This window comes from Triticum urartu, chromosome 3, assembly GCF_003073215.2.
Source record: "Triticum urartu cultivar G1812 chromosome 3, Tu2.1, whole genome shotgun sequence".
Classification (NCBI taxonomy): domain Eukaryota; kingdom Viridiplantae; phylum Streptophyta; class Magnoliopsida; order Poales; family Poaceae; genus Triticum; species Triticum urartu.
The window spans coordinates 261,345,907-261,359,026 of NC_053024.1; the positions used below are offsets into that span (position 1 = coordinate 261,345,907).

At 44.5% G+C, this 13,120-nt stretch overlaps 1 long non-coding RNA gene across 5 annotated transcripts; it reads right to left on the reverse strand.

Annotated features, from left to right (window-relative positions):
* Positions 1–6,627: 6,627 nt before the first annotated feature.
* LOC125543783 lies at positions 6,628–11,673 on the reverse strand. Of its 5 annotated transcripts, none has more exons than XR_007298764.1 (5): positions 11,080–11,673; positions 9,719–10,034; positions 9,116–9,322; positions 7,148–8,496; positions 6,628–7,074 (listed from the first exon to the last, which is right to left on the reverse strand). It is a non-coding gene; the product is annotated as an uncharacterized LOC125543783 (long non-coding RNA). The 5 variants fall into 5 exon arrangements; XR_007298766.1 differs by having other exon boundaries at positions 9,719–10,487; XR_007298765.1 differs by having other exon boundaries at positions 9,719–11,006.
* Positions 11,674–13,120: the final 1,447 nt, after the last annotated feature.

Here is a 13,120-nt window from a genome sequence, read left to right on the forward strand (position 1 = left end):
CCATGTCTCAACTGGAGCTATGAGCATGAAGAAGCGTGGGTTTCGCAACTTACGCCAAGGGAACCGTACTGTGGGGCAGTACGTGGATGAGTTTAGTAAGTTATCCCGCTATGCCCCAGATGATGTGGCCACAGATGCCGCGAAGCAGGAGAAGTTTATGGAAGGGCTGAATGATGAGAGGAGTATGCAGTTAATGGTGGCAACATTTAACAACTATCAGGAGTTGGTAGATAAAGCTCTCATGATCGAAGGGAAGCAGCAGCAGATAGGGAGCCGCAAGAGGAATTATGGATAAGGGAAGTACAATTCAGGAGCTCAGCAGAAGCCTCGCTTTACCCCGAACTCGGGAGGGCTTACCCATAACCATGGAGGCCACACTCACAATGGATGAAGTTCTCATAATCATAATGGCCCAAATAATGGGAATGGGAATGGAGCAAGCAGCAATCAGAATCGCTCCAATCCAGCCACACCCGCCAGGAGGGACCTAAGCCACGTTACTTGTTTCAAGTGCGGGAAGACTAGACACTATGCCACTGAGTGCCTTGAAGCGAAGAACGGAAATGGTAATGGGAGCTCTGGGAAGAATCCCAATCCATTTAACAAAGGACAAGTGAACCACATGAACGTGGAGGAGGTTGAAGAGCAACCAGATGAAGTTATTGGTAAGTTTTTAGTTAAGTCATTTACTGCAATCGTTGTTTTTGATACTAGTGCATCGCATTCATACATATCAAGGGGATTTGTGGATAAGTATAAGTTGCCCACTAAAGTTCTTAGGACACCTATGCTAGTAACCTCACCCGGAGCTGAGTATATGGCAAGCAGTGGATGTTTTCAGATGCCATTAACCATAGGTAGTCATGTTTTCCCCTCTGACTTGATAATTCTGGAGTCACAAGGATTGGATGTGATACTAGGAATGGATTGGTTGTCGATGTATGGAGGAAACATCGATTGCGCCAGTGAGTCAATTCTGCTTACCACCCCGGAGGGAAAAGGATCAAGTATGTATCCAGGCATGCGCCAAGGAGAACCCAAGTAAATTCTCTCACGGGAGTTATTCAGGAGGAAGTGCCTGTTGTGAAGGATTACCCAGATGTATTTCCACCAGGAGTTACCAGGCATGCCGCCAGATCGAGACATCGAGTTTTTGATAGAGTTGTTGCCAGGCACCGGGCCTATATCAACGAGACCATACCGGATGCCCACGAATGATCTGGAGGAGATCAAGAAACAGATTGAGGAGTTATTGGAGAAAGGTTACATCCGATGGAGTTCATCACCATGGGGAGCCCCAGTGCTATTGGTTGAGAAGAAGGATGAGTCTCTGAGAATGGTTGTTGATTATCGGGCATTGAATGAAGTGACAATCAAGAACAAGTACCCACTGCCGATGATCAATGATTTGTTTGACCAGTTACAAGGAGCTAAAGTGTTCTCGAAGATAGACCTGCGATCAGGATACCACCAGCTGAAGATTCGAGAAAAGGATATACCTAAGACAGCTTTCACCACAAGGTACGGGCTATATGAGTATATGGTTATGTCATTTGGCTTGACTAATGCCCCTGCCTATTTCACGAGTATGATGAACAAGGTGTTCATGGAGTTCTTGGATAAGTTTGTCGTGGTGTTCATTGGTGATATTTTAGTATACTCGAAGAATGAAGAGGAACACAAGGAGCATTTACGTTTATTTCTTGAAAAACTCAGAGAACATCAGTTTTATGCCAAGTTTAGCAAATGCGAGTTTTGGTTGAAGGAAGTTGGATTTCTTGGACATGTTATATCAGGAGAGGGTATAGCAGTGGATCCTACCAAGGTTCAGTCTGTCATGGAGTGGTTGGCACCCACTTCAGTTGGAGAGATCCGCAGTTTTCTTGGACTAGCAGGATATTACTGGAGATTTATTGAGAATTTCTCTAAAATTGCGGAGCCCATGATGGAGTTGTTGAAGAAGGACACCAGGTTCAAATGGACAGAAGAATATGAGGCCAGTTTCCAGGAGTTGAAGAAACGTCTGACTACAGCCCCAGTGTTGATTCTGCCGGATATACGCAAGGATTTCCAGGTGTATTGCGACGCATCTCGCTTAGGACTTGGAGGAGTACTTATGCAAGACAGAAGAGTTGTTTCATACGCCTCACGACAGCTTCGACCGCATGAGTTGAATTATGCCACACATAACTTGGAGTTGGCAGCGGTAGTGCATGCACTCAAGACCTGGAGACATTTTCTTATTGGGAACCATTGTGATGTGTACACGGATCATAAGAGTTTTAAGTACATTTTCACACAAAAGGAGTTGAACCTCAAGCAAAGGAGATGGTTGGAGCTTATAAAGGATTATGATATGAAGCTGCATTATCACCCAGGAAAGGCCAATGTCGTAGCAGACACTTTGAGCCGGAAAAGTTATGTCAATACTCTCTTAATGGGAGGGATGCCAAAGGAGTTAGCCGAGGATCTTAGGGAACTTCGTTTGGAGTTTATTCCTAGAGGTTTTGTTGCAGCGATGGAAGTTCAGTCTACATTATTGGGAAAGATTCGTGAAGCTCAGAAGGACGACAAAGAAATTGCCGAGATAAAGGAGAAGATGAGTGAAGGCAAAGCCAAAAGTTTTCGCGAGGATGAGCACGACACCCTGTGGTTTGAGGACCGTATATTTATGCCCAACAATGCAGAGATCAGGAAGTTGATATTACAGGAAGCTCATGACTCACCATACTCGATACACCCCGAAAACACCAAGATGTATATGGATTTGAAGGAGCGTTTCTGATGGACTGGAATGAAGAAGGATATTGCTGAGTATGTAGCCGTATGTGATGTATGTCAGAGAGTGAAGGCAGAACATCAGAAGCCAGCAGGATTATTGCAGCCTATGCCGATACCCGAATAGGAGTGGGATAATCTTGGCATGGATTTTATCATCGGATTACCCATGGCACGATGGGGATATGATTCTATCTGGGTATTAGTGGATTGGTTGACCAAATTAGCTCACTTTATCCCAGTGAAAACCACATATACAAGTGCGAAGTTGGACAAGATATACATGACCAGGATCGTATGTCTGCATGGAGTTCCGAGGACCATCGTATCAGATAGAGGAACACAGTTTACTTCAAAGTTTTGGCATCAGTTGCACCAGACTTTGGGAACCAGGCTAGAGTTCAGTACAACCTTCCATCCACAGACAGATGGACAGACTGAGAGAGTCAATCGGATTCTGGAGGACATGTTGAGAGCTTGTGCGCTAGACTATGGGTCTAGTTGGGATGATAATTTACCCTACGCGGAGTTCTCATACAACAACAGCTACCAGGCCAGTTTGAAGATGGCACCGTTTAAAGCCTTGTACGGAAGAAGGTGTAGAACACCGTTGATGTGGGATGAAGTTGGAGACCGTCAGTTGTTTGGACCGGATTTGATCAAAGAATCTGAAGAGAAGGTTAAGCTGATTCGAGATAGGCTGAAAGTAGCTCAGTCCAGGCAGAAGAGTTATGCCGACTCAAAACGCAAGAAGGTAGCCTATGAAATCGGAGACAGAGTATATCTACGAGTGTCACCACTGCGAGGAGTTAAGCGTTTTGGAGTTAAAGGAAAGTTAGCCCCGAGATTTGTAGGGTCGTACCGTGTTTTGGAACGCATGAAAGAGGTTGCCTACAAGTTGGAATTACCCGAAGGACTGTCAGCAGTACATGATGTGTTCCACGTTTCCCAGTTGAAGAAGTGTCATGCTGAGATGGCCAATATTCCTCTAAGAGATACAGTTCCCCTGGAAGCAATTCAGTTAGATAGTGATTTGACATATGAGGAGAAACCAGACAGGATTCTCGAATTTGCCAGCCGAGTTACTCGCAGCAAGGTTATCAAGTTTTGCAAAGTTCAGTGGAGGCACCATACCGAGGATGAAGCCACCTGGGAAAGAGAGGATGATCTACGCAAAGACCACCCACACATATTTTCTAGCCAACCCGAATCTCGAGGGCGAGATTCATCTTAAGGGGGGTAGGTTTGTAACATCCCAAATTTTAAATTTGAAATGTTATACATAGGTCATTCATGCATATCATATTTTATTGCATTTCTTTTTGCGATCCTCGAAATCCTAAGCAACTCAAGGACCCTCGGAGAGAGTTGGGGATTTTCCTACTTCTCATATTTGAACTTTTCTCAAATATCGAAACAAGGATCACTTTGGTTTTAATTATTTTTCTCTTCGAAAATATTTCATATTAAAATTATATGAGAGGAGATAATATGACTTCTCCGAAATAAATGAAATATTGGAGGAAAATATTAAAATCAATTTATATATTTTATTTGGGTTTTATCACTATTTTATTTGAATTAGGAAAATATGCATTTTTCAAAACTGCATTACAGGCCCAAATAAATGTTCACTTTGTCTGCTATGTTTTTAGAGGACGGGGAAAATTTATTTCAAGATTTTTGGAGTCTGTTTAGTATTTCTTTTTTTTGTTTTTCTGCGTCAGGTTTTATAAAAAAACGCAACCGACCTAACCGGGCCGTGTCCGACCTGGACACCGAGCCAGGCCGGCCTTTATAAGCCGGGAGGCCCGAGGTCCCGCTCCTAGCCGCCCAAACCCTAGCCGCCAGCCCTGCCGGCCGATCCGAGCCGCCGCCGCCGGATCCACTCGTCGCCGCTGCCGACGCCGCCGCCCCGCGTCGCCCCGACGGAGTTCCCGCCGCAGCCGCCAACACGTTTGCCGAGGTAGCCGCCGGTTTTATTTAAAAACCGCTTGGTTTTTTTTCGAAACCCTAAGATTCATTTTTTTAGATCTGTTTGGTTCGGTTTTCCGCGGTTTAGCTAAATAGTGGACGTCATCCGTACGTTCGTTTTAACGAACGTTGTTCGTCCATTAGTCACAGACAGCGAGCGTTCGTTCGTTAGCTTGTTCGTCAGTTTTTCTTTTTCCAAGGTTTTTCCGCGATTATTTCTGATCGCGATTTCTGCCCTGATCTTAGATTTAGTTTATCTTTTCGCTCGTTTATCGGAATCAGGCGATTCAAGCGCCTAGATTTTCGTCTCAAAGTTCTCCTTTTGTTTAACCAACTTGAACAAGATTTTGATACTGTAAATTTTGACTTTAGTCCAGATTAGTAAATGGATCTTGTTTCTTTCGTAGTTTGAGTTTCGTTGCTCCATTTGATTTGATTCTTTCTGCAAACCGGAGTTCTTCAGTTGAACTTTCTGGTTAGATCTTCTTATTTGAGTTTTCTTCATGCATCATTGCTTGATTGCTTATGTATGCTATTTTTTGTTTGTGATAGAGCATCCGGAATGCGAAGCGTGCTACTACGACTCTTGAGGATTTGCAAATCGTCAGCAAGGCAAGTAACACATTGATCATACTTCTTTCATTCCCGGTTTTTATGCATTAGTTCCAATTCTCAAACATTGCATGATTAGGAAGTGTGTAACTTCTGGGTATTGGGAGGTAGTTGATGAGGTAGAACCTATTGCCCTGTTTATCATCAAACCCTGGGAGTTACTTCTTCGTTATGCTTATACTGCTATGCTATGCTCGTAGACGTGGATTGGGTTTGAGTGTATCCATGACAGATGTGAGTTGTTAATAAATGGTTAACTTAAGGTGGCAACTTTAATACATATCTGGGTGGATTGCTTGTGGGCACCTGGAGAACCCAGTGTTGTTCTAGGATATCCCGGAGTATCCGTGTGATCATCCTACGGTCCGCCACCCAGGCTCAAAGGGATCATAAGATTATTCATGCTAGAAACTTCCATGTGAAGCCACAAGCTATTATGGGCCCTAGCATAGTTGAGTATGTTGCATGACCTCTTTCAGTGGTGGGCTAGCAGATGTAGGGGAAAGTAGGTATAACTGTCCACCCAGAGTAAAGAGTTAGTGCTTCTGAAAGACTGTGTCTCGGTCATCCGTTTTCTCAAACACCATGTATTGCGAGAAATCCAACGGAGGAGATCGAGTCTTGTAGGAAAAAATGCGCAAACCTCTGCAGAGTGTACAAACTAATCATGGTTAGCCGTTGCCCTGTTATGGACATCTTGAGTATCTGGTTCTTGGATTATCATATGGATCTCATCACTCTAAATTAATTTTGTTGGGTTGAGAATTACTTTTAATTGGGATTGAGTTGGAGGAACCTTTTCAATGTTGTTTCAACTACCATGATAGTTAAATAAAATATATTCCTTTGTTGTTGGGAAAAATTGGCTTTTCGCAAAACATATTAACCATACAGCCTCCACCAGCCATATATGCATGTAGTGATAGCATTTATTTGTTCATTACTTTACTGTGTTACATTGCTAGCATATTCCATGTGCTGGCCCATTTTCAGATTGCAACGTATCATGTTGCAGACTTTTTAAACGAGGAGTAAAGTTCACTAGACCGTTGTCATGCACTCAACTATGCCATTAGAGTTGACGGACTCACTTTATCTTCCAAGCCTTCCGCTATTATCATATTAGATGGCCTTAAGCCATATTTATTATATTAAATTCTCTCTTGAGACATTCAATGTAATAAATGTGTAATTGCTACTCTGTTATAAATCCTTCGAGTACTGTTTGTGTCAGCATTACCAATCTAGGGATAACACTGAAGCACAAAGACTTAACCGTTCGAGGTCAGGTCGCTACATGCGCATTGGAGGCATTATTCCATTTTATGGGTTACAACAAACACAACCACATATAAACATAAGTGGAAACAAGATTAGGCACCAGAGAACATTTTCCATTTTATGGGTTACAACAAACACACCGAAGTCCTTTGACTTGAACACATCAGTACCAAGATTTGCATCAGCAGATGCCCCCATGCCCCCGGATTGCTGTCCTTGAACTTGTGATTCACCGTCGTTAGAACTTTTTGGTTCTCCACATCTGCATTGAAATTTTGCATACTTCTTCACAAAATTAAACTTCTGAATATGGCTGATGGAGCCCCGTCATTAAATGGTACACGGGCAAGTCCAAAATCACAAATTTCATCTTGCAGTCAACATTCGCTAGAATATTCTTGGGCTTCAGATCCCGATGGAAAACATTTGCTGCAAAACCATCATCTAAGCAAACAATCCGTACAGCAACATCAGATCCTGATGGAGCCTAATCAGTAATTACCTGCATGTACTTCATTCCTTGGAGCAGCTGATACAAAACGAAACTGGACTGATGTTTGCTTTCAAAAGCTCTTTCACATCAACTTCAAAACAAAAATAAAGCTGAATATAGACACCGACGCGTACTGTGTCCCTGCTGCTTCTCCCTTCGATGACAAGAATTAGCATAGGTGCACTTTAGATGCAGCAAAATCTGAACTTTAAAATGGGAAATTGAAATTTAACATGCCGACTGATATATCTTTTTAATAAGTACTCCCTCCGTTCCAAATTACTCGTCGCAGAAATGGATGTATCTAGAACTAAAATACATCTAGATACATCCATACCTGCGACAAGTAATTCGGAACGGAGGGAGTAGTTATCTAAAGGAAAATGAGTTACAATCATATGCTAGAAGATGCCCCATACAAAAAATAGAAGTACGAGTGAGATAGAAAGAGTTGTTTCTACAAGTTCGTTTAAGTACAAATACATAGTGGTAGCGGCATTTCAATGCAAATTGTAGCTTGGTACAATACTCCGTTGCAAGCATCATATTGCTTGGATGTATGAAACACAACCGTCACCATGTTACTGTTCCAGGCATAGTCAATATAGTTGCACTGAGATGTTTAACCAGATGAACTGAGACAGCCAATGGAGGAAGGAGTTCTTCTCTTAACATTGGCAGCATTTTGACAAGAATCACTCGAACATCTTTTAAAAGAGACAACAATGACCACTTTTTTTAACTGCCTGGGTAAACAACCCGCCAACTTATAGAAATTGCTCACTTGAACTTATAGGAAATAGAAAAAAGAACTATGTAGATACAGCTTGCATCATCAAAATCCAAAGTTTTTTCAAACTGATAACATATGTAAAACTTAGGTCCATTGGTGTGACGCACACAGTTGAACTAGTGTAATATATGTAGTCGAAGGGATGTAATTATTTGTAGTTGAACCAATAAGAGACATGGCAACACAGCAACATTTTCACTCTATGGTGTCTCACACATGGTTTGCTAGAACAAGTTGAACTGAATATCTTTTTCGTTTTGAACTTTGAAACAAGCTACAACTTCTGTTTCCCAAATGTGTACGGAATTTTAAGTTTCCAAGCACATACCCTATGTTCTTGTTTGTTGATGGGCACGCCTCCCCTACTCCTGTGGACTGACAGCGCCGGTGAAGTGGAGCTGAAGGAGCGGGGACCACGAGAGGCGGCTGGGGGCGCCGGGATTTGGCCGCTGTAGGGGATCCCAACTATTACCAAGTCATCCCTGAGGAGCTTGTAGAGGCGGGGCAGTTGGTCGCCGGCCATCCAATGTAAGTTTGAACTACCAGGTGCGCTGGGATTTGGTTGCTGTAGAGAAACAAGTCGGATCAAACATTAATTATATAGGTTACAGATTTTGCCTTCTATAGTGATGTGCTTCCTGGGCTGTCCAAAAGCAGCAGCCACACAAGTTTGGTAGCCGTTCGTCGTGCACACCTGCTCGATGGGAATTTACACAAACTGTTCGGAATTTACACAAACTTTTAAAACATGAACTCAATGGTCCAAACTTAGTGTTCGAACTGTTTTGATTTATTAAAATTGCAACATAAAGAAACCTTTTGTGGCTTCTCTGAATCAAAATTGTCGCAGGACATCAACATAACTGATTTCCTATGTTGTTTTGTTAACTTTCCAAGTTTTAATTTTTGAACCACCTTGGTAGGTATACATCAACTTTTCATGACAAAATTATTGTAGCCGATATTTTTGCTCAGGACATTAAATAAAACACATGCCTAACACACTGTACACACACCTAACACACAAAAATCAGTGCTGAAGCACTGATGCTTCAATATCACAATTGGTGCAAAATTCAGATATTTACTACATAACAAGATTTTGAGATGAAGAATAAATGTGATCAGTACTAGTACGACTGAACAATAAGTTCAGAATTGTAGCAGTGCTAAGGAATCATTACCATCAAGAGGACGACAAGATTCACGTTTATTTTTGTCCCTATTCGTCATTGAGATCAATGATGCTGAGCAGTAGGAGGGGGAGAGCCGTCGTGATCTGCTAGGTGGGGAAGTAGAGAATTCCATGAGTGCAACTCAGATCATCGTGGGGGAGGCCACAGTGAGGACCCCCGTGTTGGCCCACTAGCTGACGAGGAGCATCGGAGAATCTACACCATGAACACAAAACTATGAACTTCAATAAAACAAACATTTGAATGTCAAAGAGAGTTAGTGTGTGAATTGTTCTGATATAAAAAATGCAACATAAAAATGCCATTTTGCTTCTTTGAATCGAAATTCTTGTCTTACATCAACATAACCAAACTAGTTTTCTAACACAACATTGAAACTGCTTCACATGATTTGTATCTCTCAAAAAAGTAAACTCGTTTTACTACTTTATACCAAATACACCTACAAAACAACAGAAAAAAATCATTTCTCATAGGCATTTCAACAAGCACACATATCATCCATTTTTTGCACAGAAGCGGCCTAAGGTTGAATGGAGCAAAAGGCATGCCACAAGTGAAAAGAACTAGCAGCAGCAGCTCGAGATTCACCTTTTTTGTAGAGGATGCATCCCACCTGCGGTTCAGATATGGTAGAAATGCTCAGTTCAGTTATATCGTGCATGCACGAACACACCAGCACACGCAGGCCACAGCAAGCACGCAGCAGATGCATGTCGAACTGAGGGGCTACGTCAGGACCCGGGGTGGAGTTGGTCGGCGACGGAGCTCGAGGAGGCTAGCACCGGGAGGGAGGAGACCTGCTGGATCGAGCACATGGCAGCGGGATTCGGCTGGCGACGTTGTGGCGGGCCATCTCCACCCACATGGCCACACCCCACCGTGCCCCAATATCCACCTCGCTGAACTGAATGAAATTTATAAATTGAACCGAACTCAAAGAAGAAATTTGACATCATGTGTACATCAAGAAATAAACTTGAGCAGTACCAACTACTAAACAAAAAGATTGGTACATCGAACTTAGAGATTGTATATTGGTGAACTTTTTCTCCCTACAGAATCATTAATCAAATGCATATACTGTTCGCGAGGATTTATCAACATGATAAGTAGTGGCAGTACTACTCTAGGTAACAAAGTGGTAGCGGTACAAAAGAAGGCCACCATAAACAATGAGTACTACCGCGACACCTAAACTATGTGTTGGCCATGCTTGCTTTACACGAGGTCATACAGAAGTTGTACTGAGGGTGTGAATTAGAGCGGCCGGAAGAGGATGCAGCAGCACACACAGACACCACCAGATAAGTTCTCCTGTCTCTAGAACACATGTATGCACACACACACACATCTCCATCTACAAAAAAAAAAGAAATTGTTGACCTCCGGAGTTCTTGCAAAGTGAATTCATTTTTGTAACCAGAGAACTTGCTACACTTAGCAAAGGTGAACTACTCATTCCCAAAAACTGCAGGATGTCTACTATCATGGACCAGAACTTTGAACTTCACGTATGCTCATATATGTTGTTTCTTTTGAATTCCCTATCAAATGATCAGTTTCAGTAGCCGAGAAAATTGGCTCTACCTCATAGCTATGAAACTGAGTTTGATTGAACCTTCACACATATAAAGTTTGAACTTCGATCAAAAGCTAAATAATTCAACCACATACATACAAGCAGAAAACATGCAAAATTTGGTCCTATTTAGGCATATATCAGCAGAATATTTAGAGACCACCGCTCAATTTTTCGTCTATGAACTGTCAAGCCAGATGCAATTGGACATACTGGAGATGTGGGGATGAGATGACAAAACACAACCTTCAGGTGTTGGCAATTATTCAGATTATTGAACTCTCCCAGCAGGTATACCTGAACTTGCATGACACATTTTGTTTATTCAGTTGAAAGTAGCTGATTTTGAACTCTTGCAGCAGGTATATACCTGAAGTCACAGAGTGGGGAGGGAGGCGACCGGATCCAGGAAGGGATGCTTGTTGTTCAATGGGTCGCGACGACGCCGGAGGTGCGTGGTGCACGGGGGAGCGGCCGAGGGTGACGACCCCATGACCCACACGTTGATGGAGGGGGAGCACGATGCATGGAGGGAGGTCGCCGACGGCGCGGAAGAAGGAGGTTGGCTGGGCGGCGAAGGACGGTGACGGACGCGGTTGTGTCACGGCAACGTGTGGTAGGGAGGGCAGTCGGCGACAGCGCGTGGGGAAGGGTGGGGTGGGCGGCTGGCAGCGGCAGCGGGTGGATGGGGGGGGGGGGGCGGCCGGCGGCGGTAGCGCGCGGGTAGGAAGGGGCGGCCGGTCGGCGGCGACAGCGCGTGGGTAGGGTGGGGTGGCCGGCCGGCGGCGGCGACGCGTGGGATGGGAGGGCAAGCGGGCGGCGTGCGGGTAGGGGAGGAAGGAGGCTGAGCGCCGGCGGGGGAGGGAGGAGCTGGAGCGCTGGTGGGGGAGTTGGGATCGGGAGGGAGGTGGGAGGGTGTGGGAGCGTGGGTTCGAGGTCAGTGAGTCGTGCCGGTTTCGGGCTGGTGGGCTGGGTTTCGGGAAATTGCGTCGTGCGTCGCTCCTATATAGGCATCTCTACTAGGTCGCGTTGCGGGTTTAATTTTTGTCTCACCTCTTTTGGTTTATTTTCGTCCTCTCTCACCTCCAATTCCCCCGCTCCCACTTTCTATTTTTGTTGGTTTTTTCGTCGGTTTTTATTCGTCCCTTTCCCACTGGTTTTACAGTGCAGAGAAAACCATCCCCGCATGCCTTTCCACGATCCCTACCCGATTCACGCATCTCACCCTCCCTCCTGCATGAGCATCCGCCACCGCCGGTGCGTTGGCTGCCTCCCTCCCCCATCGCCGGCCACCTCTCGCCCCTCATAGCCGGTCGCCTCCCTCCACTGGATGCCGACCACATACTTCACCGCGCCGACCGCCTACATCCCAGCCGCCGGCCATGACCAGATTCGCACCGGTGTTCCCGCATCGGCGTTCCCGCATCGGCGCCACCACGACCACGCAGTGGCAGAGGAGTCCTCCTCCTCCCACCACCGCCGCCACCACCGCGCCCTCCTCCTCTCACCTCCACACCCATCCATCCCTCCCTGCTCGCACCCGAAACCCTAGCCCGCGGGCGGCCATGGTGACCGAGCTCAGGATCCGCAGCATCTTCCTCTCCTCCAAGAGCAAGAGCGGCAACTTCTGCAAGGGTATGCCATGAATCCCTTCTCTTCTTCTGGCCTTCTTCATCTTCACATCGGATTCGTGTGTGTGGTCTATATATGCAGTCAGTTTGCTCCCTCCGATCTGCTCTGCATGCATGAAGGGGCCCGGCCAAAGAGAAGCTGCTGCTGTTGCAGGTTCTTCCTCATCCCCGCTGTAGGTGGTAAGCCATATCCCTCTCCCTCCTTCTCTCTCACCCCCATCTTGTCTTTGTAGGCAAGCAGTCTGCATGTTAGCAGGCACATGAATCAATCAAAATACCTTTTTGATTGATATATATGTGTACTTACTGAGAGGAGAACCATGTTAAAGAATCACAGTGTGTGATGTTATATTTCGTTCCCTGCTAAACTCCGAGGTTGCATTCATTTCCTTGAACAAATGTTTGAACCTTTTGCTGTAAAGTTGTAGATTGAATTTAGTTGTCACAACTTTTTTGGTTGTTGCTTGCCTGAATGAAATCAGTAGACATTATTCAGATAACTGAATTAGACACCGTTGTGTGTAGTCTTTGTTGGAAATACATACTGTACCGACAGACTTCACTGAGAAATCTATGGTTTTGACCAATACAAGGATTGAGTACTCTTATCTCATTCATCATTACAAGTTGTATCTTTCAGAATTAGGTGTTCGTACAGTTACCATTTACTGTATATTATTTTCTACAGTAACTGTCAGGATTAGGTGTTTGTTGGTAATATAAAATGATAGATGTATAGAGTTCACTGAGAAATCCAAGGTTATGATCAAGATGATAGGT